Source organism: Oryctolagus cuniculus, chromosome 10 (assembly GCF_051225735.1).
Source record: "Oryctolagus cuniculus isolate XC-2025 breed Fujian yellow rabbit chromosome 10, ASM5122573v1, whole genome shotgun sequence".
Taxonomy (NCBI): domain Eukaryota; kingdom Metazoa; phylum Chordata; class Mammalia; order Lagomorpha; family Leporidae; genus Oryctolagus; species Oryctolagus cuniculus.
The window spans coordinates 32239041-32263433 of NC_142876.1; the positions used below are offsets into that span (position 1 = coordinate 32239041).

The following is a 24393-nucleotide window of genomic DNA, read 5'->3' on the forward strand; positions in this document are numbered from 1 at the left end:
AGCAAAGGAGAGCCATGGGAAACCCAGAGTCTATCTAGAATCTATCCATTTTTCCAGCTCAGGAGCTGTAATCCTTGAGGTTTCTGAGAGTGTGTGTTACTGATGCACTCACCACCCCTTCCCCGGAAGCTGCATCCACCTTTGTGCCTTGGCTCCTAAATGACTGTGGAGGTAGAGTTGTTAGTATGCTACAAAGGAGGGAAATCTTTGCCTAGAAACCTTCATTTCCATTGAGCTAATGAGAGCGCTGTCACCTAAATTTTCATTGTTCTAAGAGCAAGTGGAGGCTGACAGTTTCCTTTCAAGCTTGAATGATGAAGAGAAAACATCCCACAGTCTCATCTGGCTGGCTTGCTGCGAGGTAATGAGCCCTGTGCAGCACCCATCTTTGCTAGACTGGGATGACCTTATGTCTGGTAATGCATCAGGGAGGAGTGAAAAACGCACCGTGGTCCCCCGCCAACAATTCCCCTGGGACGTGCTGAATGTGCCAAACAGTTTAGTAAATAGATCTCCAGTTACCGTGTTGAAACATAGTCCAACATATTGCAACAGAGAGCATCTCAATATAAAGGTCATACTCTACATTGCAAAGATCCTGTGTGAAGAGGTTTGGATGTGGGGGGGAGGGCAGGGTGGAGGCAGGGCAGACAGGAGTTGGAAGGGGACTGTCATGGAGGTGAGGGTCAGGAGACAAAACATTCGCAGTGTTTAAAAACAAATTTCACAACCCTTTCTGGCTAATTGCATCTATTCTCAGTCCAGGCAGGGAATTTTACTTGCTGCCAATCTTTGTTCCAAGGCTTGCTGGAATTTTTTGGGATAGGGTAACAGCCTCAGGGCAGAGTGGTGTGTGTGTGTGTGTGTGTGTGTGTGTGTGTGTGAAAGGGGAGCTGAGCTGTGTTCTGCAGTATCTGGAAGGGTGTGACATGCTTTTAGAGTCCTTGGGGGAGGAATAAATAACTTAAGAGATGTGAGTCTTGCATAAAATCATTGCTGGAGATTGCTTGGGTACAGAGAAGAATGTAAAGACTAGCAATAACTTGCAAGTCCAACTGCCTCCATGGTGTGAATCCTGCATATGCCATCCTGGCCTCAAGGCTGAGAATCCTCACCCAAGTGTCCACTTTGATTCAACTTTGATATTCCTAGAGACACATGGTATGGAAGGTCAATGCCTGTTTTCCAGGAGCTCACTTATAAAACACAGTGTGTTCTGAGCTTTCAAATTATAATGTTGCTTTTACATTTTGTCTTTTGCTTCCTTCCCCACTACCATTAAGTTTGAAATACATTTTATATGCATATAGAGTGCTAAATATATTTCAACAGTCATTTTTGAGAAGAGCAACGAAGACTGAAAAATGAAGAACAAATATTCTGAAAACTGCGTAGAGACTACAAAGCATTTTTGGTGGTGGGAGTAGAGGGGAGGGATCAGGCCTGGTACTGGAATTGGGACACTGCCTTGGCAAACAAGCCCATTGAGATGAGAACCTTGATTTATTTGGTGGTTGCAGAGGAAGTACTTGGATGCTGAGGAGCATCTTCAGGTCCCAGAACACATTGATTCAGTGTCATTAGATTGAACTTTATTAATTTGCTAGTATTTGACTGTTTGTGACCTGCAGAAACGACAACGTATGGGTGCAAGCTCATAGAAAGAGTTTGAGGGTCGGTGCCGCGGCTCACTAGGCTAATCCTCCACCTTGCGGTGCCGGCACCCTGGGTTCTAGTCCCGGTTGGGGCGCTGGATTCTGTCCCGGTTGCCCCTCTTCCAGGCCAGCTCTCTGCTGTGGCCTGGGAGTGCAGTGGAGGATGGCCCAAGTGCTTGGGCCCTGCACCCCATGGGAGACCAGGATAAGTACCTGGCTCCTGCCATCGGATCAGCGCGGTGCGCTGGCCGCGGCGGCCATTGGAGGGTGAACCAACAGCAAAGGAAGACCTTTCTCTCTGTCTTTCTCACTGTCTAACTCTGCCTGTCAAAAAAAAAAAAAAAAAAAAAAAGCAGAGTTTGAAAGAGCAATAATGGAAGCAATCACAATCAGAAGAGAGGGAAAAATATGGCCAGGTTGAGGAGTTTGCACTTCTTAAACCTTTATTTTCTTCCTATCTTCCCTTTGCCTTCTCCTAGTTTATTAAATCTTAACGGGCAAATATGTGAAGAGGGGGTGGGAAGATGGCAGGTGGCTGACAGCAGCAGAATTCTAAAAGATGATGTTTAACTAAATGAGCAACTTCTGAGGAGAGGTCTAATTCGAGGAACAATGAAAAATCATTGGGAAGGAGAATGGACATTGCAAAAGACAAATTTTAATTTTTCAGGGGTGCAAATAACCAATTTACTTTGGCTGTTGTTTCAACAGCTTCAAAAAAGTGTTTGCATTAGTTAGAATGCATTAATGAACATATGTAGTATTCATGCAGCATAATTGCAGCTTGATTTCTGTAGCAAGTTGTTTACCCTGTAAAAATATCCTTGTGAGGCCCTCAAGTTCTGAATTACACACCTCAAGACCACTGTGCATTAGGATATAGCCAAGTGGTATTTTTGTTTGGTTATTGTATTTTAAGTTATTCCAGATCAAAGAAAACAATTTTATCAACTTGGCATCTATCTCTTTTGTGTTTTGGAACAATTCTTAGAAAAAAGTTTGTGGTGTGTGATTCCCAGTTTATTTCTTCAAGTATTGAGAATAACAGGTTATATTGGATGAGTCAGAGGGTCCTGCCAACTCTGGGAGTCTTGGGTTCTTTGATTAGTAGAGAAAGCTCTGGGCTGGGAGTCAGATAACTGGAGTTCCAAGCCAACTCTGTAAACAGACAGCTCTGCAGACTTGAGAAGTAGACCTTGGAAGACTATTTTGCTAAGCCACAACGGGAGAGGATTGAACCAAATACCTCAGTATAGCTCAATCAAAATTCCTTGAGAGTTTGAAAAACAAAGAAAAAGAATTTCCTAGATGTAAGTGAGAGAAAGGGAGGGGATTGTTCAGAACACATTTGCTGATCTGATGGATTATGAATCTACCCAAAAAGTCAAACAAATGTATACATCTATCATATAGATTGTGTTCACTCTGATGGGAAATTACACATGTCAAAACTTTATGGAAGTTCCATTCTACCCTTATATGTGGGGCTGATGTCATTAACCAATCATTAAGGACATGCCCTTGGAAAAGTTTTGTTCAACCTCAATTAGTGTCTATTATGATCCCTGATTTGAAAGTATGAATTGATGTTTGAGTCAGTGTTTTCTCTAAGTGACCACAACCTCCAAGCTCCTACCGCCCTAACCTAACCAACATATGTCTAACACTAAATTATGTGACTTATCCTATAATGTTAAGATAAGACAATCCCAACCAGGAGAACATGTTTGCAGCTGGATAAATGGATTAGATAAAAGCATTTGTTGTTTACTCCTAGTTTATACTGCTCCAGAATAAGCTGGAGAACAAACTCTTCTTTTGTAGAATCAAACTCCTCTAACTTTTAAGTGTATGTTCTGCCATCGAACACGTCACTGATATATCAGAACAAATTCCCTTTATCCTCTCCACCCGGGCTTCTCCATCACTATGCCTCCACCCCACCCTCAACCCCAAACCAAACCAAGACAAAAATATCACATGCTCCAGTTTTCAGTGACTCAATTGATGGGCCATTATGGATCAACCAGACAGAACATGTCAAAGCCTCTGCCTACTACTGACGGGTGCCCTTTGGGAGTCTCTGCAAATGTCCCTCTGCTCTTGGCAGTTGCTCTAAAAATAGCAGAGGCTGCACAGTACAGGTGCTGTTTGTGCAAATGTTCTCTTTGCATTTAGACTGCCTGCCTCTGTGATTAGTGCTCTGCAGACACATTGCATTCCCTGGACTCTGCTGTGTCAGCTGTTCTTTATAATAGCACTGGCACTAGAGGATAATTCCGGGACTGCTGTTTATAAGGACTTGCTCTCTCCCTCAGAACACAGAGCAGGCTCTCCTCTCCTCTCACCCCTCCGTTAGAGACTTCCTGCTCCAGAACAGCCTAGAAGGAATTTCAGGATGAGCTTGAAGCTACAGTGCCCCATGGAATGAACTGGCATTTTAAAATGCACCTTTTCTCTACACAGAACTGGGATGTCTGGGAGGGGATGGAAAAATTAAGAGGCTAAACATGTTGCGTTCCTAGCCATTGTTCACTGTGGACCTTGCAATAATTCCATTCATAAAACCATAGGATAATATTCCTGTATAGAAGCCCAGAGCTGGTGGCTGTGGTTGTTGAGCCTTAGTGTACATAAGAGTCGCCTGCAAAGCTTGCTTCACTTGCTCATGCCCATGCCTGACTCCTTTGTGTTCTGATTCACTGGGTCTTGCGGAAGCCCAGGGATCTGCCTTTGTAAATATGGAACCAGGTGATCTGAATGCAGTTGGTCCTGGGACCAAACCATGAGAACTACTTTTCCCAACAGGTTATCTTTATGTAAACATGAGGAAATAGGCCGAATGTGGAAGCAACTCCCTCACTTAGGCTGCAGCTAGAACCCTCGTTCACTGTCTTGCCCAAATTCTTTCCGTAGGAAATCAGTCTCCAGTTCAAGACCATGAACAATGGTGATGCAACATTCATGCACAGGCTGTTGTACTCAAAGTTCAAAAGAGACTTTTGGATGGGAAGGTAGCTTTCTTTCCAGCCAGGGAGTGGGAATTATGTCCTGACCACTGAATTTTTGGGGTTTCATGGGTCAGCCATTTCACCTCTCTAAGCTTTATGTTCCAAAAAATTGTATAACAAACCAATTGCCTTTTCTATCTTATGACTGCTTCAGCATAACATGATTGAAAATACTTGACCTGGTTCCTCAACTGGGACTCAACTCAAAGTCCAGAACATCTCAGCCTTGACAATCCCATGATTCTGGCGAAGCTCAAAAGAACCTGCACCAGGACCACTGGACCATAAAGCAAGCCCAGCCTTGTGAACTGCAAGGGATGGACAATCCAGCTCTGTGACTTACAGGGAAGAGAGAGGACACACTTGCCAAAAAGCACACACCATCACGACTGCATGAAATCTCTCTACCAGGGAGTCATGTCTTTGGAGAATAATAAGCCCCTAGGATATTCTTTCTTACCACCCCCTATAAATAAATATATGTTTCATGATTCATGTACTTAGTGTTAGGTAGGAAGTCAGAAATGAGCTTATGTGTGTGTGACAAAGGCCTAAGGAATTGACATCTACAGCGGTCCAGCATCCACATCTTAAAGTCATCCTGATAACCTTCCGGGTGCAGCCTAGTATCTGCATTTCAAACGTCCTGCCTGGATCCTAATGACCTTCCAGGGGGTCCTGCCCCTTCTACCTGATAACCATCCTTCCTCTAAGGCGGGGTGATGCCAGCCAGGCTTCCCCTGTCTGATAACTTCAATGGGAAGAAAACTCAGAAAGGAATTCTTCGTATTTACATCATCAAGTCCTTTGTTCCGGGAGGAGAAGAAGGAGAGGGGGAGGAAGGCAAGACCCATCCCCTTAAAAACCCCAGCCTAAATGTGAACTAGGCACTCTCTTTCAGGTCCTGTCTGGAGAGGTGCCCATCCGTTCTTAAGGATGTCCCTACCCTAATAAATCTTGCTATTTTGCTTTCCACTACTCTCCATCTCACGCCTGAATTCTTTCTTGCATGAAGACAAGGACCCTTCGCTTCTCCGGTAACACTTTAGGTCATATGAGAGTCCTTGGCTCCATTGTGGGGAAGGGATTCTGCACAGGGTCAAAAAGTACAATCCTTTGAGCTCAAACCACTTAGAAACTGAAAGCTATGGCAAAAAATAAGAGCTCATCTGGTCCACACCACTTATTAAGGTCGATTCCACCCCTTTATTCTCTGTACAGGACTAGGAATTAGAGATAAAATACATGAATATATTTCAAAAATATTTAAAACCCTATTTTTAATATCTTTGCAATAATAACTAAACAGACCAGAGGACTCAAGCCAAGTCAGTGAATCTGCCTGAGGTCTCACAGCAATCCAAGGGTGGAGTCTGCTCTCCTGGCTCTTAGGAAGCAAACTTTCCAAAACGTCACTCACAGTTTCAGTGTTCCCAGTTTTGCAAAGCATCATGGGATAAACTTCCTCTCCTTTCCTTGTGCATGAGGAGGCCTTCAAAATAGTTGCTGATATTCTAGGGGGAAAACTCAGTACTTAGGAAAAAAAAAAAAACAGTTACATGAGGAAGCCTTCAAAAACTGTGGGGAATGGAATTAAAAGACTTCATTTTCATGCAAGAATTTTTGAAACCCATTTCTTTTTTTCATAACATGCATTTCCATGAATTCCTTGTATATCCTTGCAGATACTCAATGATTTGAATGAGCACCATTTAGTTGGCAAGTACAGATCATGTGAAATAGCACCTCCTAATGGAATAAGAAAGGCATTTGCTTGTAGAAAGCACCTGACCTGTGCAACAGAATTGCTCTTCAGAAGCCCAGACTGATTGCTCAATCAACATTGCCTTTTTTTTTGGACAGGCAGAGTGGACAGTGAGAGAGACAGAGAGAAAGGTCTTCCTTTGCCATTGGTTCACCCTCCAATGGCCGTCGTGACTGGTGCGCTGCGGCCGGCGCACCGTGCCTATCTGAAGGCAGGAGCCAGGTGTTTATCCTGGTCTCCTATGGGGTGCAGGGCCCAAGCACTTGGGCCATCCTCCACTGCACTCCCTGGCCACAGCAGAGAGCTGGCCTGGAAGAGGGGCAACCGGAACAGAATCCGGCTCCCCGACCATGACTAGAACCCTGTGTGCCAGCGCCGCAAGGCGGAGGATTAGCCTAGTGAGCTGTGGCGCTGGCCCCTCAACATTGCTTTTTAAACACTTCCCAGGTGTCTTACATGTGCCGGGCATTGGGCTGATGGGTAAGTTGGTCATGGTCTCAGTTCTCTTGGTGCCACGGCTTACTAGATGGCATATACAGAAAAAAAGACAATCCCCATCATACACATTTGTGAGTAGTGCCATGTTGGGGTATGGGAATACACAGTTATCTGAGACTGGGTAGTGTGAGAGAGGTCATGGAGGTCTTGCTGTGAGGGTCATTATATGACAGACACTGTGCTAGATGCCAATATTACAGGTGCTGTCTTCAAGAGGCTTCCCATCCAGACAGGAAAGCAGCTATCTATAACAGGGTGATGAGTACTGTGATGGGGTTGAGACACACAGGAGCGGGGATGCAGGGTTATGCATCATTCAGGAGAGTAACTCTGAGTTGAACCTCAAAGTTAGGGGTCATAAAGAGCTGAGGCAGGAGAGACTGGTGGACAGGGTCCAAACTGGGCAGGAATCCAATGGGTGAGAAGTCTTTCCCACATGGAACTGGCTTGGGCTCAACTGGCAGGAGAGAGGAGTGTGCTGCTGCAGAGATGTGGCACTGTCAACGCCACACACTTCAACTCAAAGTCAGATGCTCTTGCCCTTTTGGCAGCTTCCTCAACCCTACCAGTTCAGGTGTGCCTTGGACTCTGGGTGCATATTCAGCCTTCCCTGGCACTCTTCAGGGCCTCCGTGAAAGTATGCATGCTGACTGGTGCTGAGTGATGTCACAGCCTGAGAAGTGCACAATGCAGAAAGTCTCTCTCACCCAGGAACCAGGAGCATCAACTGTGGGGTCCTAGTGAAAGGCAGACCATAGCCAAACACAGAACATGAAGGGACTTGAACTGCCCTCACTTCTGCCCTAGGTGCTTGGACACTTAAGGCAGCTCTGTTAGAAGTTCTCTAGGTTGGCATTGCTCTAGTGTAATTTAATTTCCTCAATAACCCATTCTGGCAGAAGCAGCGGATATGGTGGAAAGGGAGAGTAGTTGTCACTGCACATGCCTGGATTCAAATCCTGGAGCTTAAATGGGAAGAGTTACGGGAGGGACTGAGGGCTTGCTTGGGTTCATTATGGGCCCCATAACCAGCAGCACAATGGTTTGTTCTCATCTATCTCATAGCTTTTTCTCCTGGGGCCCCAAAGGCCCAGTCTCCTGTTTCCAAAAGGTAATCATCAGCTATTCTCTAACCAAACAGAAAGTTAATGACTGAAATTTGATGAATGTGTTTTCTATCTTAGGGATGTTTTAATTGTGAAATCACCATAATTTAACTGGAAGGAATAGTTCTCTGTTGGCAGACTAGTAACAGGTGATCAAAAGCAATTTTGCAGGGCCAATGCTATGGTGTAGTGGGTAAAGCTGCCGCCTGCAGTGCCAGCATCCCATATGGGTGCTCCAATTCCGATATGGCTCTCTGCTATGGCCTGGGGAAGCAGTGGAAGATAGCCCAAGTTCTTGGGCCCCTGCACCCACATGGGAGACCTGGAAGAATATCCTGGCTCCTGGGTTCGGATCAGCACAGCACCAGCTGTTGGGGCCATTTGGGGAGTAAACCAGCAGAAGGAAGATTCTCCCCCCCCCCTTTAATTCCGCTTTTCAAATCAACAAATAAATCTTTATAAAAAAGCAATTTTGCAGTGAGTGACCTATTCAAAATGCCCTAAATCTTAGCATCTGCCTTAAGGACTGGGAAATAACTTAGTCATCACGGCTGCCTTTACAGCTTGATTCTCAAACCAAGAGCCTAGTGTGGGGCTTATTCCTGGATCACTTAGTGTCAGATTTTGACCTTTTGCTAGATGGCATAATGGGTCATTATGACCAGAACTTGCCACAGCTCTCAGGTGGGGGCAGGGTCACCGTGGGCAGCTATGCAGGTGGTCAATGCTATCTCTTGGGTGGAGGATGGGCAGAGAATATTTGCTAAGGTTCACACATTAAATTTAGGGAGCAATTAGGAGGAGCTGGGGTCAAAGGTCAGAAAATACATTCTATATACCAATCTCTCCATATCCCCTCTCACATATCTCTTTGCATCCAAAGGTGTTTCTTAAAAATAACTCCTATCCTGCGGACTCACTTGAGCCACACAACAGTTGTCAGCTGCCCTGAGCCCATTCCTTCCAGCTGTCATTCGTACCCCAAGAGGGCAGGGCCTGAGACAGACGTTCCAATGCTGGGAGAGGCATCCTGAACCACAGCCTTCCGTCTCATGGATAAGGCAGAGGCCAACTGCTTCCCCTAACTCCTTTTGGCTGGTGCCCTCCAAGGCCAGGCTGGATCCCCAAGGCTTCCTATAATGTGTCTGTCCCTCAGGCCTTTGTTGCTGCCTCCTGTGTGCATGGCGCCAGCTGCCTCCCACTCCTGGAAGCCTGCCAGCATCATCCTCCAAAGAGGCGCGTCTCAATCAAGTTATTTATTCACCTAATCAAAAAGGAAATAATGTATACAATTTACAGTCTTCCCGTGGAGGCTGGGGAGGGAAAGAGCAGACCAAAGCAGGGTCTCGAGCTGGGGCTCTGACAGGGAGAGGAACCAGGGGCTGTGCTGTCCACGTGGTCCAGAGGCCCCCTCCATGATCAAAAGGAGGAAGTGGACAAAGCCAGAGGCCGAGCTCACACTGAAGCTGTGGATAACGTCATTAGCAATAAAGCAGGGGTGGAGACAGAAGGGGAGCCATCTGCTCAGCCCAGGGCATTCAGAGTGTGGGGCCCAGGGGCTCCTGAAACCCAGAAAAGATGGCAAAAGCCCGAGGCACACAGCTGGCTGCCTTGGTTAGGCAGCCGCCCCTCCCCAGCTCCCAGCCTCCTTACACATTGCCAGCCTTTGCTCATCTTTCACAATCACAGCTAAAATGACACTGTGGAAAGGGAGGACTTCTCTGGCCTGCCCACATAACAAAGGACCCCTGCCATTCTCTCACAGCACACAGGCCTTTCTCTCCCTAGCAGTTTACTCTGCAAATTATACATCCATTTGCAAACCCATTCACTTAAGGACTAACTGCCACAGGGGACTATAAGCTTCATTTGGGGTGGAAACTGATCTTTAAGAGTGCAGTATCATGCTTGGTACATACTAGATGCTTAAGAAATATTAGTTGCTATTATAATATATTGTGTGCATGTGTGCCTTTGTTTTGGCTATCTATTTTGATGCTTTACATACCTAGATTTCAGTTCTCTGGACTAAAGGGCATGCATAGCCCATAGCCAAATCTCAGGGAACAGGCATGGAGGAAAGTTTCAGATGCAAAAAGACTCCCAAGTACAAATGACAATGAATGGTAGCCCCCTCTTTGGGGAGTGCTACACTCTCACATTCTAACAGCCTATTCAAAAGGAGTCATGGAATATTCCTGGGGGCTGGTGTTGTAGCACAGTGGGTAAGGTCACCGACTGCAGTGCCAGCATCCCATATGGGTGCCAATTCAAGTTCCAGCTGCTCTACTTCAGATCCAGCTCCCTACTGTGGCCTGGGAAAGCAGTGGAAGATGACCCAAGTCCTTCGGCCCCTGCACCCTTGTGGGAGACCCAGAGGAAGCTCCTGACTCCTGCCTTCGAATATGCTCAGCTCCGGCTGTTGTGGCCATCTATGGAGTGAATCAGCAGATAGAAGACCTCTCTCTCTCTCTCTTTCTGCCTCTGCGTCTATGTAACACTGCCTTTCAAATAAATAATTCTTTAAAAACAAAAAAAAGAATGTTCTTGGAGGTCTTGTGCGATATATATTTTCCAAACTCACCTCTTCCCCTCTAACTACATATTTGCAACTAGATGAAATTAGCTGCAAATGAACTTGAAGGCAACTTGAAAAGTACCATGTGGTATCTGCTTGAAGATTGTGGAAGATTTATGAGCCACTATAGATTTTAGCTCATCCCTTCTCCTTTTTGCTACCAAAATGTAAGCATCTAGGTAACCCTCCAGCCCTACATTAGAAGTAATTGTTTATAACCAGAACTTGAGATAGTTCTGAGACAGGAAGGTGTAATTACGAAAGGGATTTCTCAGGACCTTTCAAAGAAGGGAAATTCCCAGTCCCTATTTCTACCTGTCCAATAAGGCTCAGCCTGTGGTTTGTTGTCTCATCCGTGAGCACTGTCCAAACAGAAAAATCATGGGGAAAATAATTCTGATTACAATGTCTTCATTCTAAGCCCCCCTCTCTTTCCTCTCTCCTTCTGCTATAGTGTGTGGCACTAAACAATCAAGCCCCTATCCTAGAATGTTAAAGTAGGTTTGTCATCAGAACCAAAGGATCTGTCAAGTTAGACTACAACTAGATACAGACTTTATGCATTCTGTCTCCTCTGGTGCCTTTGATCTTTTTTTGTTTTGCTTTGTTTTGTCTTGTTTTCTTGTCAGCATTTTCTTTATTTCTTTCCTCAGAAATCTTTTATTTAAGGTATACAAACTTCATGGGTTTCATACATACAACTTTAGGAACATAGTGATTCTTCCCACCCACTCTCCCAGCCTTCTTCCTCCTCCCTCTCCTATTCGAATTCTTATTTTTTATTAAAATCTAATTTCAATTAACTTTATACACAGAAGATCAACTCTATACTAAGCAGAGTTCAACAAATAGTATGCCAAAGAACCTGTTCCTCAACAGTTTTTTGATTTCTCTTTTGATTCAGGAGCATATTGTTCAGTCTCCATGTGTTTGCATATGTTCTGGAGATTCTTGAGTTGTTGATTTTCAGTTTCATTCCATTGTGGTCAGAGAAGATGCATGGTATGATTTTGATTTTTTTTGAATTTGCTGAGACTTGCTTTATGGCCCAGCCTGTGGTCTATCCTAGAGAAAGGTCTATGCACTGGTGAGAAGAATTTTGTAACTGTAAGATGAAAAGTTCTGTAGATATCCGTTAGGTCCATTTGGTCTATACTGTCAATTAATTGTTTCCTTGCTGATTTTCTGTCTGGTTGATCTGTCCATTGCTGAAAGTAGGTTATTGGAGTCCCCCATTACTATTGTATTGGAGTCTATGTCTCCCTTTTGATTTCTCAACATTTCTTTTAAATAGCCAGCTGCCCTGTAATTAGGTGTGTATACATTTATTATAGTGATATCTTCCTGTTGAATTGATTCCTTAATCATTGCATAGTGCTCTTCTTTGTCTCTTTTAACAATTTTTGTGTTAAAGTCTATTTTGTCTGGTATTAGGATGGCTATACATGCTGTTTTTTGGCTTCTGTTAGCAAAGAATATCTTTTTCCAAACTTTCACTTTCAGTCTGCATATATCTTTGTTGGTGAGATGTGTTTTTTGTAGGCAGGAAATAGATGGGTTTTGTTTTTTAATCCATTCAGCCAGTCTGTACCTTTTAACTGGATAGTTGAGGCTATATGCATTCAAGGTGACTATTGGTAACAACTTGGCCCTGTAGTTTTTCCATAAATATTCCTATTGTTTACTTTGGATTTCTTTTGTGCTTTTACTGGAAGATTTTCTGCCTTCATCTTCTTTCACAGTGATGACAATGTTTCTGTGTCTTTTGTAAGACTAACTGAATGGTGACAAATTCTTTCAATTTTTGTCTGTTAAGGAAGGTCTTTATTTCACCTGATTCATAAATGAGAACTTTGCAGAGTACAGTATTCTGGGTTGACAGTATTTTTCTTTTAAAACTTGGAATATATCTCGCCGTTCCCTCCTAGCGTGTAGGGTCTCTGAATAGAAGCAAATGTGAGTCTAATTGGAGATCCTCTGAAAATAATCTGGTATTTCTCTCATGCACATTTTAGAATCCTTTCTTTATGTTTTATTGTGCTGACTTTGATTACAATGTGTCACGGTGAGGATCTTTTCTGGCCATGTCTATTACGAGCTCTGTATGCTTCCTATACTTGGATGTCCCTTTCTTTCTCCAAATTAGGGAAGTTTTCTGTAATTATTTCACTAAAAAAGGCCTTATAAACCATTCTCTCTTTCCATGCCTTCAGGAATTTCCAAGACCAGTATGTTTGGTTATTTGATAATATCCCATAAATCTACAACACTGTTTTTTAGTTTTCTAATTTCTTCTTTTTTTGGCAGGGGTGGGGGGGGAGGTGTCAGTGTCTGACTGTAAAATTTCCAGAGATTTGTCTTCTAACTTGGATATTACTCTGCCTCTCCTAGTCTGTTAAGGCTTTCCACCACATTTTTAACTTGATCTATTGAATTCTTCATTTCCAATATTTCCTTTTGCTTTAAAGTCCCAATTTCATGGGAAAATATTCATTCATGTTATGTATGGATTTCTTTAATTTGTGGATTTGCTTCTGATTACTTCTAAGTAATCCTATAATCAATTTTTTAATTCAGTTTCTCACATTTCTTCAATCTCTTCATTTTCACATTCTATTACTGAAGCATGGTTGTGTTTCTTTGAAGATGTCATGTTGTCTTCCTTATTCTTGTTTCTTGAATTGCTGTATTTATCTTTTCATTTGTGGAGACACTTTATTTTTTCTGTGATGGCTTTTATCTTTGGACTATGCCTTTGTGTATCAGTGGAGTGTCTACTCCTTTAGTGAATACCCTGAGGCAAATGCTGGGTGTGGCAAGGGAGCTTTGTTCAGTGCACCAGGGTGAGGGGAGTGTCCAAGGCAACACCCAAATTGGCGTGGTGAATCTCTTTTCCTTTTTTTTTTTTTTTTTTTTTGTCAGAGGGGAGGTTTGTTCATCTCTGATGGTGTAGTCTCACGCTCACCTCCTCTTCTCCAAGAAGATCAATGCCTGGTTACTAGCCCCAGTGGGTATAATATTCATTCATGCTGCCACAAGAAAATACAAAGGATCCATGTAGTCCTCGATGTAAGCACAGATAGTGCACCTATGACCCTACCAGAATCAGGGAGCCCCGAGAATGTGGAGTTTCCCACAGTGATTGCCCATACCCCAGCTACATCCTGTACCCTGACAAACAGCCACAGTGTTTTCACAGTCCCAGCACACAGGACTCCCACAGTCATGTGCAACCAGCCCCCTGGCAATTCTCCCAGCCAGACTCAACGTCCCCTCTTGGTTGGTTGTTGGGTGTGTAGACACGAGCTGGTGTGGCTATTATGTATGTCCAAAATTGAGCCCACCCCTTCTCAGCTAGTAATAGTATGCTGGTGCTGGGTGTTTGGGGAAAGAGAAATGTGTCCCCTGTTTTTTATCTCTAGGTTGGCAGGTATATTGTCCCCCACAGGGCTCCAAGTCAACTCATGCCAGGTTCTTCCTACAGGTTTATTGCCAGTGGCTTGGGCTACTTTAGCCTGGTCTCACCTCACTCTCCAAAGTTCATGCCGAGGCTCTTAGCTGCTGGGGTCCTGAATTGTGCACATCCATACCCTCCATATAGATCTTCAGTGTCCCTCTAAATTTGTGTAGAGTTTCCTCAGCTGTTTTCTCCCTAACTCTTCCCTGAGATTGTACTCTCTCCATGCTTTTTTAGCTATCTTCCCCTAGGTTAGAGTAGTAAACTCCCTCTCTGTTCCACCATCTTGGTCTTCTCTCACATTTGATCTTAACACTCCTGTCTTGGAAACCCCGTCCCAGTCCTCCAATGGTCCAGTTCTTCCTCCCTGAGGCTCTTATAGGTTCTGCTTGCAGGTGCTTCCCTGATTACTTTTACTCGCAAATGAAATACAATTCTTTTATTGTCAAGCAACCAGTGATGTGCTGGTTCTTTTTTGAAAAAAAAATATTGACTATAATAGTTGTGAATGCCTTTAGGATACAGTGTGATAGTTTCATGCCTGTGTGTATTGTGTTATGATCAAATTCCAGTAATTAACATCTCCATCTTCTTAAGCTTCTATCATTCTTTGTTTTAGGAACTCTTCTTGTTCTTTATAAGATGTGTAACAAATTGTTGTGTTCTGTGGTTCCCTACTGTGCTGCAGAGTTTAAGAACTTTTTCCTAATATGAAACTGTATTTTGGTGCCCTTCAATCTTTTGTTGTCGTAAGGTCCTGATTTGTGTTACAGAGCTTTACAAATCTTAGGATGCTGCTTCAATGTCATGTTGCATGATTATGGTTATGGTCACTAATGGGGATCACGGCCTGTCTGAAGACAGGCACAAGCTTTGTATCTTCAGCATCTAGTGTCCCAACCAGAGGAAGACAGTGGCATACTAACCATTTAGAGCAGTCCCACTGAGAACACATAAATGTAGGAGGGCTTCCAAGATCAAGTAAGGTAGCTCTGCCCTATGCTTCAATATGACTGATTTTGTTTTTTCCTGAAGAGTAATACCAATCAACCCCATGATCAAGGGGAAGCCCAAAGGGTAGGGAGTTTGCCTTTTCTCTTGAATCTTTGAGGTCTCCACAGCCTCAAAAACTACATTTGGCTTTTGCCACTGTGCTCCCTGGTGCTTCAGCACACATTCAGATCATAATGCATCAGGACTGTGCTGGTCACTAGAGAGGCAGGGACACGAAAAGCAAGTTTTCCACCATCGCAAGGTTTTGTGCCATTACAGTTAGATTCTCTGCTCTTCTCTCAATTAAAAGAGAACCTCAGGCATTTCCAAAGACAGAAATTCCCCTCTCCGATTTTTAATAAAAATAGCAAGGTAGATGAAAAAGTGAAGCAAGGGAACAGAAGTCCCTTTCTGGGGGAACAGGAGCATCTGATCACAGATGTTTTGTTATGATAAGAACAAGCTGGACATTTGGAACATATCAAACAATAGCACTAATCACAGCTGATGTTTACTGAGGGCGCACTTTGTGTCAGGCATTTTTCTAAGCACTTCACGTGTACTAAGTAGTTTGATACTCATAATAACCTTATGGATTGCATATTCTCATCATCGCTTTATAGGCAAGGAAACTGAGGCACTGAGAAGATGATGGCTTGTGGAATATCACACTAGCTAGCACCAGGACTTGAATTCAGGCAGCCAGGCTTCAGGGTTGCTACTCAAGATGGGCTATTAAGAAGATAATTTGATTCACTTTGTAGAACTTATGAGAGATGATGTAACAGAAAAAGTGCAGGGAAGGAAAGTGGCTTCCAGCTCAGGGCTTAATCAAGCTGCTGACTGTCTCCATGTCCCTGACCAGGGGACCTCTCTTGGGTCTCAGGCCATTCAGCCATACAGAAAGAAGAGGCAGCAGTTTAGTACTGAAATTTCCTCTAGTTCTATATCCTTGGATTCTCAGAGTGGAGCAGGAAAGGAGGTCATCCTAGCCTCCTTAAAAACCCATCCTAGGAGTGGGCATTTCTTCTCTGTAAAGACACCTCTGTTGTCCTCGGAAAAGGATAATCCTCAGGTCACCAAGTTAATCTGCTCAGGGTGGTAGCCACCCAACCTTGTAGCTCCCCATTTTTCCCAGTGAGAGCTTCTCTATAGGAAGTGAAGGGCATCACCAAACTTGAGAGTGTAAAGCCACCTGCATGCACCAGCAGATGTCCATTTGTCTTGGAAGAAAGACTTTGGATATCAATGCTGGGTGTGGGGCATGGGGCACTGTATGTCACCAGTCAGCATTACTGCCCAGCTTAACTGCTTTCCTGGCAAGAACCTCACACCTACAGTCAGCACAAATCCCACCCTTCCGGAAGTCTGCAGGTTTCAGGATGAGAAGCTGGGGAGAGGGTGGAGTGAGGTCTGAGAGGAGCCTAAGCTCTCTCTTTGGCTAAGTAGACTGGAAAACGTGAAATTAACACACATTGTTTATTTCACGCTCTCAGCCTTGCCTGCACAATAGCACAAATTAAATTCTGCACTAACCAGACAAGCAATTAGCCCACAGTGAAGATCGGGCTTTCAGCTGATTGCGGAGGCATTCCATTCACACTATTTATGAAGGGAACAAACTTACTGAAAATATTTTTGTAGCAATAATTTTTTCTGATACACATTTTTCCCCCAATTTACTGCATTACCCTACACTTCCTGGTATTTCAGATGATTTGGCTAGGTTTTCAGAAGAGCAATATGTAGTTCATCAAAGACAAATTCATCTTGGGTCAATACCCAGTAATTAGCATCATTTTCATTGAAAATGAAGCTGCTGTCATTTTGGGAAAAGCACGGATTTTTATTTTTCTCGTCTGAAGGTAGCCTGAAGAAGGATCAGAGATCTTGCTGCATCTAAGAGCAAAACTCTCCAAATCTTGTTTTATGGTTTCTCATAAGGTTCATATATCCATTATCCCTCTCCTTCCAATGAAAATAGTAATAACTAAAATTCGTTGAGAGTGTATTGTAAGGAAAACCCAGCTTTAAGAAGTATACATATATTAATCGTTCAGTGAGGGAGGATCTATCATTATTTTCATTCTATAAACAAGCAAAAGTATAGAGAGGTTAAGTCGGTTGTCCATAACCACAGAGCTTGTGTGTAATGGAGCAGGAATTTGAACCTGAGCCCACATGCCAACCACTCTAATGAATTCAATAGTGCAAGGACATTGTCACTGGCTAAGCCTTCCCAACTTGAAGGCATCCTTGACTATTTCAGAGAGTCCTAGTTGACCTCTGGCGACAATGGCTTGTTCTGTTTCTAGAAGTTTCCTCCTTCTGACCTAGCCCCTCATCTCCACTGTCAGCCTCTGCAGTATCTGACACTCTCTCCCTACCTCAACTCTTACTTCTTTAGTCCCTCCCAGGAAGCACAACTGCCAACTCAGGGCTCTTAAAACACTGATTTGGTTATGACAAAGCTTGAAAAAGTCAACTTTGGGGAAATGGTCAGGCTTATCAGAAACCTAACCAGTCTCAAAACTGACAACAGTGGCTATCAATCAGGTGTGCATGCATATCAAAAGAACCAAGAAGGTTTTTTTTTTTTTTTTTTTTTTTTTTTTTTTTTTTTTTTTTGACAGGCAGAGTGGACAGTGAGAGAGAGACAGAGAGAAAGGTCTTCCTTCCGTTGGTTCACCCCCCACTACCCCACTACGGCCAGCGCACCATGCTGATCCGAAGCCAGGAGCCAGGTGTTTCTCCTGGTTTCCCATGCGGATGCAGGGCCCAAGGTCTTGGGCCATTCTCCACTGTACTCCCAGGCCACAGCAGAGAGCTGGCCTGGAAGAGGGGCAACCGGGACAGAATCCAGCGCCCAACCGGGACTAGAACCCAGGGTGCCGGTGCCACAGGCGGAGGATTAGCCTAGTGAGCTGCGGGGCCGGCCACAAGTTTTTCAATAATTCAGATGCATCCGATCTAAGTACCCAGCAGTGGGGCAGGAATTTGGAAAATGTTTAAAAAGCCATTAAGTCTTTAACTCACTTCTATGTATGAACCCCCAGATCCCAAGGTGAGAATAGAGTATGGTAGTTAGGAGCTCAGACCCTATATCCACCCTGAATGGACCCAAAGCTTGACTTTGATACTGGATTACTGTGGCATTTGGGGCAAGTCTTTTATGCTCTCTGTGCCCAATTCCTTCACCTTAATGAGGATAAAGGTGTAGTTTTAGAGTCATTGAAAGAATTGAATGATACAATGCATTTGCAGTGCTTAGTGTCTAGGATATAACTAGTACATACACACTAATGCTGTCACTGGGTAGATTTATATTACTTTTCTCAGGATTCCAGGCTCTCTGTCTCTGCTTTCTGACTATTCACTTCTGTTTTGGGAGCTGTTACTTCATACCATGGATTCCCTATAGTATCTTTGCTTCTTTCAGTATAGGCATTGTGTATACAAAGTCTAGGATGCCCTTTTCTTGTTCTCTCTCTCTGACCAGACGGCCAGTCTAATGCAGGGACTAAGTCTTTTATCTGATACCTGCGTATGCACAGTGTCTGAAGCTGCAGGCATATAGTACAGTTTGTTTAGGGCTCATCCATGGGTTTCTCCTTCTGGATCTATTCAGTAGTCATTACCACAGGTCCCCTAAGCCAACAAGCAGTGCCAAGGGAAAGGCCACTGTCTTCATGCTATTTGCCTCTAAGCTCCCTCAAGGGACCGTCCATAGAAGAACCACTGGCATTCTGCCTCTTGGGCCACACCAGCTTCATGCTTCTTCCTGCTGACCTGCTTTGGTTTCCAATATCTGCCTGACCCTCCCTAGCCAGCCAATCATATCAAGGTTATCTGTGCCTTCCTGTCGCCCACAGGCAGGAGGACACATCCCTTTGAGCACACCTTCAATGCTGAGTTGACTTTCTATGACTTGATCCCCAGCAGCACTATTAACTCTCTACTGGGGATAACTGCTGCAGTTTTCACTTGTTCCCCTATATAATGACAGGCTCCTGGAGAGTGTGGAGTGTATCCACTCCAAGAGAACCATGTGATCGCATATATAGATGGCTACAGTATGCATGTCAGTTATCCCCAAGAGTAGCAGAAGTCTAAAATAGTGAGCATACTGCAAGTGAGATCCCAGTGGAAAGAGCAGGTCATCAAAGAAGGAGGTACCTTTCTCTGAAGGGAGGAGAGAGCTTCCACTTTGACTACGACCTTGTCTAAATATGATAAGAGTCGGTGAATTCAAAAGGCTTCCATAGCCTTGCCAACTCATGACTGGAGCCTAGGGAGATTACTGATGCCATAAATAAGAGTGTTAAATTGTTAAGTCAACAGCAGGAGTCACTGTGCACTTATTCCTCATGAAGGATCTCTGTCCTTAATGTGCTGTACATTGTGATTTAATGCTATAACTAGTACTCAAACAGTATTTTTCACTTTGTGTTTCTGTGTGGGTGCAAACTGTTGAAATCTTTACTTAATATATGCAAAATTGATCTTCTATATATAAGAGAAATGAAAATGAATCTTGATGTGAATGGAAGGGGAGAGGGAGTGGGAAAGGGGAGGGTTGCAGGTGGGAGGGACGTTATGGGGGGGAAGCCATTGTAATCCATAAGCTGTACTTTGGAAATTTATATTCATTAAATAAAAGTTAAAAAAAAATAGTGAGTATAAAATGCCAATTTGAAGAGTGATGTGGCAATATCTCAAAAAGTTAAGGACATGCATACTCTATAATTAAGCAATTCTATCTCTAAGCAAACCCTAGAGAAATATGATGTCAAGGACACAAGTACAATTTTATTGACTTGCTATTGCAATGACAAAAATGAGAAAGATCCTAAATGCTCAGCAACAATGGATTGGGTAAGTAAATAGAATATCTACTGAAAGGAATATTAGAAGGCATAGAAAAATATGAACTACATTTATATGTATCAAAATAGATGAAAAATCAGTAAGCTTATATTATGGATAGCATTCTTATGAGGTTTGATAAAATGCAAAATAATACTAGCTGTTGTATAGCAATAGATTTAAATGGAGAATGATAAGCACCAATTTTAAAATAATGGTTACTTCTGAGGTAAAATAAGAGACATGGGTTAGAGATCATTTCATATAAAGATCTACAGCTATATCTGCAATGTTGGTTAGTGACTACAAGGGTATTAAGTAAAATCTTGTAGTATGTTTGAAGTTTTTTATATTTAAAAGAGTAAAAAAAATCCGCAAAATAAAATAAAAACTAATGCTCCAAGTGCCTGTCTAGAAATTCCTATTCTGTGAGTAAGTAACAGGATGCAAAGCAAAGAGCAGTGGATGAGGAGAGACTTTCCATTGTGTCTGAAAGAAGTCAGGGATTGATTTTGAACAAATCATGTCATCATCTTGGTATCAGTTTCCTCATCTATACAATGGGAATCATAATGTTCTTCTCATTTTCAGAGTAGTTGTGTGCTGCTGAGAATTATGGTTAACCACGTGAGGAGGAACCATGAAGTCTAGTGGGAGGAGAAAGATTAGGAAAGAGAGTGTAACAAATGACAAATCTCATGAGAAGCCTTTGAAAGAATTATGTCCTTTGGAGTAAGGAAACCTTCAAAATGACATGGTCATGGTTTTCAAAGTTTGGAAGAGCTGTCCATGTCAAGCATCCTGTTCTCTGTACTTACAGAGGGTAGAACTTGAGGAGAATTCATTAGTACAAAGGAAAGGAGAACTTCCTACTAAATAAATTCCTCAATCACAACATCAGGAATTTCTAAAATTTGGGTGGAATTCTCCTCAGATTTTTGTATAAATAACACTTGGAGAACAGGGAAGAGATAAGTGGAGACTCAGGGTCCCTTCCAAATCTGTGTTTTAGGCCGTGGTCTTAGGGCTTTCTGAAATGCTTCTTTGTGCTATCCCAGGTGTGGGAACCCCAAAATAACCAAGCCATTCAGATGATGCCAAGAACAAATGGGAAGCGACAGATGGCCTCAGTAACATTTTGCAGTATTGTGTTTTGTTATGTTCAGAACAAGGGGAAGGAAAATCTTGAGTATAAGTCAGAAATATTTGCTTTAGTTAACCAATTATTTCTATAATGAAGTTATTATTTGGCCACCTGGATGAAATCATACTACAAGGAATAACAAGGCAAACTTAAAGGATGGGAGGGAGGCAGCTCGAAGGAAAATTGCCTCCTAGGGTCCAGAACACAAGTTCCCTTCCTCCTGGCAAATTGTGAAAGAGGGAAGGAAGGCACATGACTGGAGAGAAAGCCACCCAGAGACAAAGAGAGGGGCAGTGACACAGGGTGTGTGACACAGGAGTTCAGACAAGCTCTTTCAAATGTATTTGTTCTACTTCATAGAACAGTAAAAATTTTACTGTTCTAAAAATAGTAGAAAGTGAGGGTGACCACTCTACAGTTAGCCTGCTTGGTTCACACTCCAGTTCTGTCTCTTAGTAATGGTAACCTTGGACAAGTTACTTAGGTTCTCTAGGTCTTTATGTCTTCATTTAAAATGAGGATTTTAGGTGGCAAAATATGCAGAGACACATGCACAGAGCTTAGTGAGTAGGTGCTTAACCTAACAAATGTTGACTCGTACACTTACCAAAATCTAATCCTTCCAGGTTTCTCTGGTTTTGTAAGTTTGCGGTAGTTGTTCTTATCATAGCATGAATGACTAAATTATGATTTTCTTGCAAAGGTACGTTTCTACAGGAAGAAGGAGAATATGAAGGCAGAGACTTGGCTGTGGAAGGGACAGAACGTCAAAGAGGTACACGGAAGGGAGTTCAGCATACTGCAGTGCCCTCACTTGAGCTGAGGGCCAGTCCTTGAAAGGAGAAATGGGTTTTCCATCCTGCAGCCCTGTCATTTGCCTCTCCATCTATGGGCTTCCCTCAGTGGCTATTCCTCAGTGGATGGGTCTTCTGGATGAAAATTCTGAAGCTCTCGTGGAAGTGGTGGTTCAGGAGAGTAGAGGAAGAAATCTTTCCTGTTGCAGCCAAGGCAAGAATGAGGTTCTTGTCTCCTGCGCTGCAGACCATGAGCGATGATCACTCCTCAGCTGGCCTGGCTATTTTTGCCCTACTTCCAAGTAGTGCTCTGATAGTGGAGGTAAGGGATTACTTTAAGAGACTTAAGAATAATAGTTCTTGGGGTCTCCAGAAACAATACCTGAAGAAGTTATTTACATGGAAGCAACCACTCATCCTTGGAACAAGACTTTAATTGCCTTCCAGGATAAACATTTATTTTACAAATGAAGAGACTGGTTCCCAAGACAGTACAGTAGCTTTTTTCTGGCACTTCAGTGACCTAGTGGCAGAGTTAGAATGGACTCTAGGTCTCTGACCTCTGTTCTGAACTCTTTCCATTCAAGCAAGTGTTGGCAAACAATGGCTATTGGCCAAATCATGAGCTAGGAATGGATTTTACATTTTTAAATGGTTGAAAATATCAACTGAAGCATGCTATTTCATAATGGTTAAAAAACAATAAGAAATTCAAATTCTAGTGCCCATAGATAGAGCTTTATTGGAATATAATCACTATCATCCATTTACATATTGTCTATGGTTACTTTTGTATGACAAGGGTAGAGTCAAATAGCTGCCACAGAGACTGAATGGCTCCCACAGTATAAAATGTTTACTACCTGAACCTTTATAGTGGAAGCTTGCAGACATCTGAGAAAAGGAAATAAGCTGTCTTTAAAGCACATAGTTTTAAAGGCTCCTTCCTATGCTTTGGATTAGCTTGTTCAGTAGCTCTACGCCATGCCACTTGTGCACCCAGGGGCAGAAAACTCTCCCCTCACTCCAATGGGGACGGTAATAACGAAAGTGTTAATTGTGTTCCTGACTGATACTGTGTGATGGGCTTCTACTTTACTGGCAAGGAGACTGAAAGGAAGATGTGGCTGTTTCATCAGTCAGTAAGAGCCAAGGAGCTATAATGCCCCAGTCCCTCCCTCTCTGAAAGGATCCTGATCAAATGTTATTGGATATTAAATATGCATTACTGCAAGCATTAATTGAGGATTTAATATGCTCCCTAATTAAAATTTGGTGGAGAGAAGTTCATCATATTTAGAAACACAGTATTAAAAATCCTCAGAAACTGAATAAAATTATAAATCGGAATATCTTCTCTGAAATTAATGAGCCAAAATATTATAACCAAGCAGGAGTCAGCCGTGTCTGGAATTCTGAAGGTCATTTGGAGTCATAAAAATGCAGTTTTCAGTTTTATGGTTTCCGAACAATAATAAGGCCGAGGAGAAATCTGGCAGGGAAAAAAATCAGCTCTGCTACACACAGCAATTAATATAATAAGAAGCCATAAGCTGGTGACTTAGGCAGGGAAGCAAGTCTAATGAGAGCTCTGCCTCCAGTAGAGGGTAGAAGTGCACAGGTAGTAGGGTCAGGCGGGGCTGGGACAATGTATGGTGAATTGGAGGGGTGGGTTGGTGATAGAGGGTGGGAGACAACAGGAGAGTAGAAATGTCAGAGAAGCAGAGGGAGAAAATCTTAATAATGAGCCTATCATAAAGGAACAAGAGTCCCAAATAGAAGATTCTGTCTAGAATGCTGAGCTGGGGAATCAGACAGACATGGGGTTGGGGGCCTATGTAAGGAGTTAGGTAGAATAAATGAGGCTGGAAGAATTTTTTCATAATTTCTGCATAGCCTGGCATTGTAACTCCACCCCTTACCTGTCAATTCAGTACCCCCACTTTCTCATGATGCACCTGTGTCTCTTCTAGGACCAGGAAGGAGGAGACACCAGGATGGCCATGTAGAAGTTAAGCTCCATGTGAAGTTACCATGAAACTCCCAGAAAGCCTTGCAAATATGCAATTAGGGTGCCATCCCCTACCTCCTAAAAGGAACCAATACACAGGGGAGTATCCCTTTTTGCTTTTTGGCTTCTGGATTTTGCTTATGGGTCCTTTTCTGGCCTCTTCCAACTCTCTCTCTCCACATAGGCTACTCTCTGGCCCATCCATGATGGCATCTCTCTGTGTAGTGTTGCTCACACCCTTGAATGAATGTATATTTACTCTCACTCATAAATAAATCTTTTTCTCATTCACATACTGTATTTATGCCTCTGCTTTCATTTTCTACCTCCATGGGGGCAAGACCTTGGAATAAAAATTGAGATACTTATGCACATCATGCCAGCATGAGAGGACATTAAACTAGAGGACATTTAAGTACAGGTCAGAGTTAAAAGTTTGAAATCTTGGGACCTCTGATGCAAACATTCAGCTAGAAAGTGGCAATAATGTGAAGTAACTTATTGGTTTGATTCAG

General features: G+C 43.1%; 1 long non-coding RNA gene across 2 annotated transcripts in view; it reads left to right on the forward strand.

Moving 5' to 3' along the window:
* The window catches only part of LOC138844028 (uncharacterized), a 142717-nt gene extending 118553 nt beyond the window's left edge, over positions 1–24164 (forward strand). The window contains exons 4-5 of one of the 2 annotated variants that reach the window (XR_011379348.2): positions 21777–22189; positions 23841–24164. This is a non-coding gene — a long non-coding RNA (uncharacterized LOC138844028). The remainder of the gene's footprint in view (positions 1–21776; positions 22190–23840) is intronic. The other variant, XR_016214044.1, reaches the window with a different exon arrangement.
* The last annotated feature ends 229 nt before the right edge of the window (positions 24165–24393 follow it).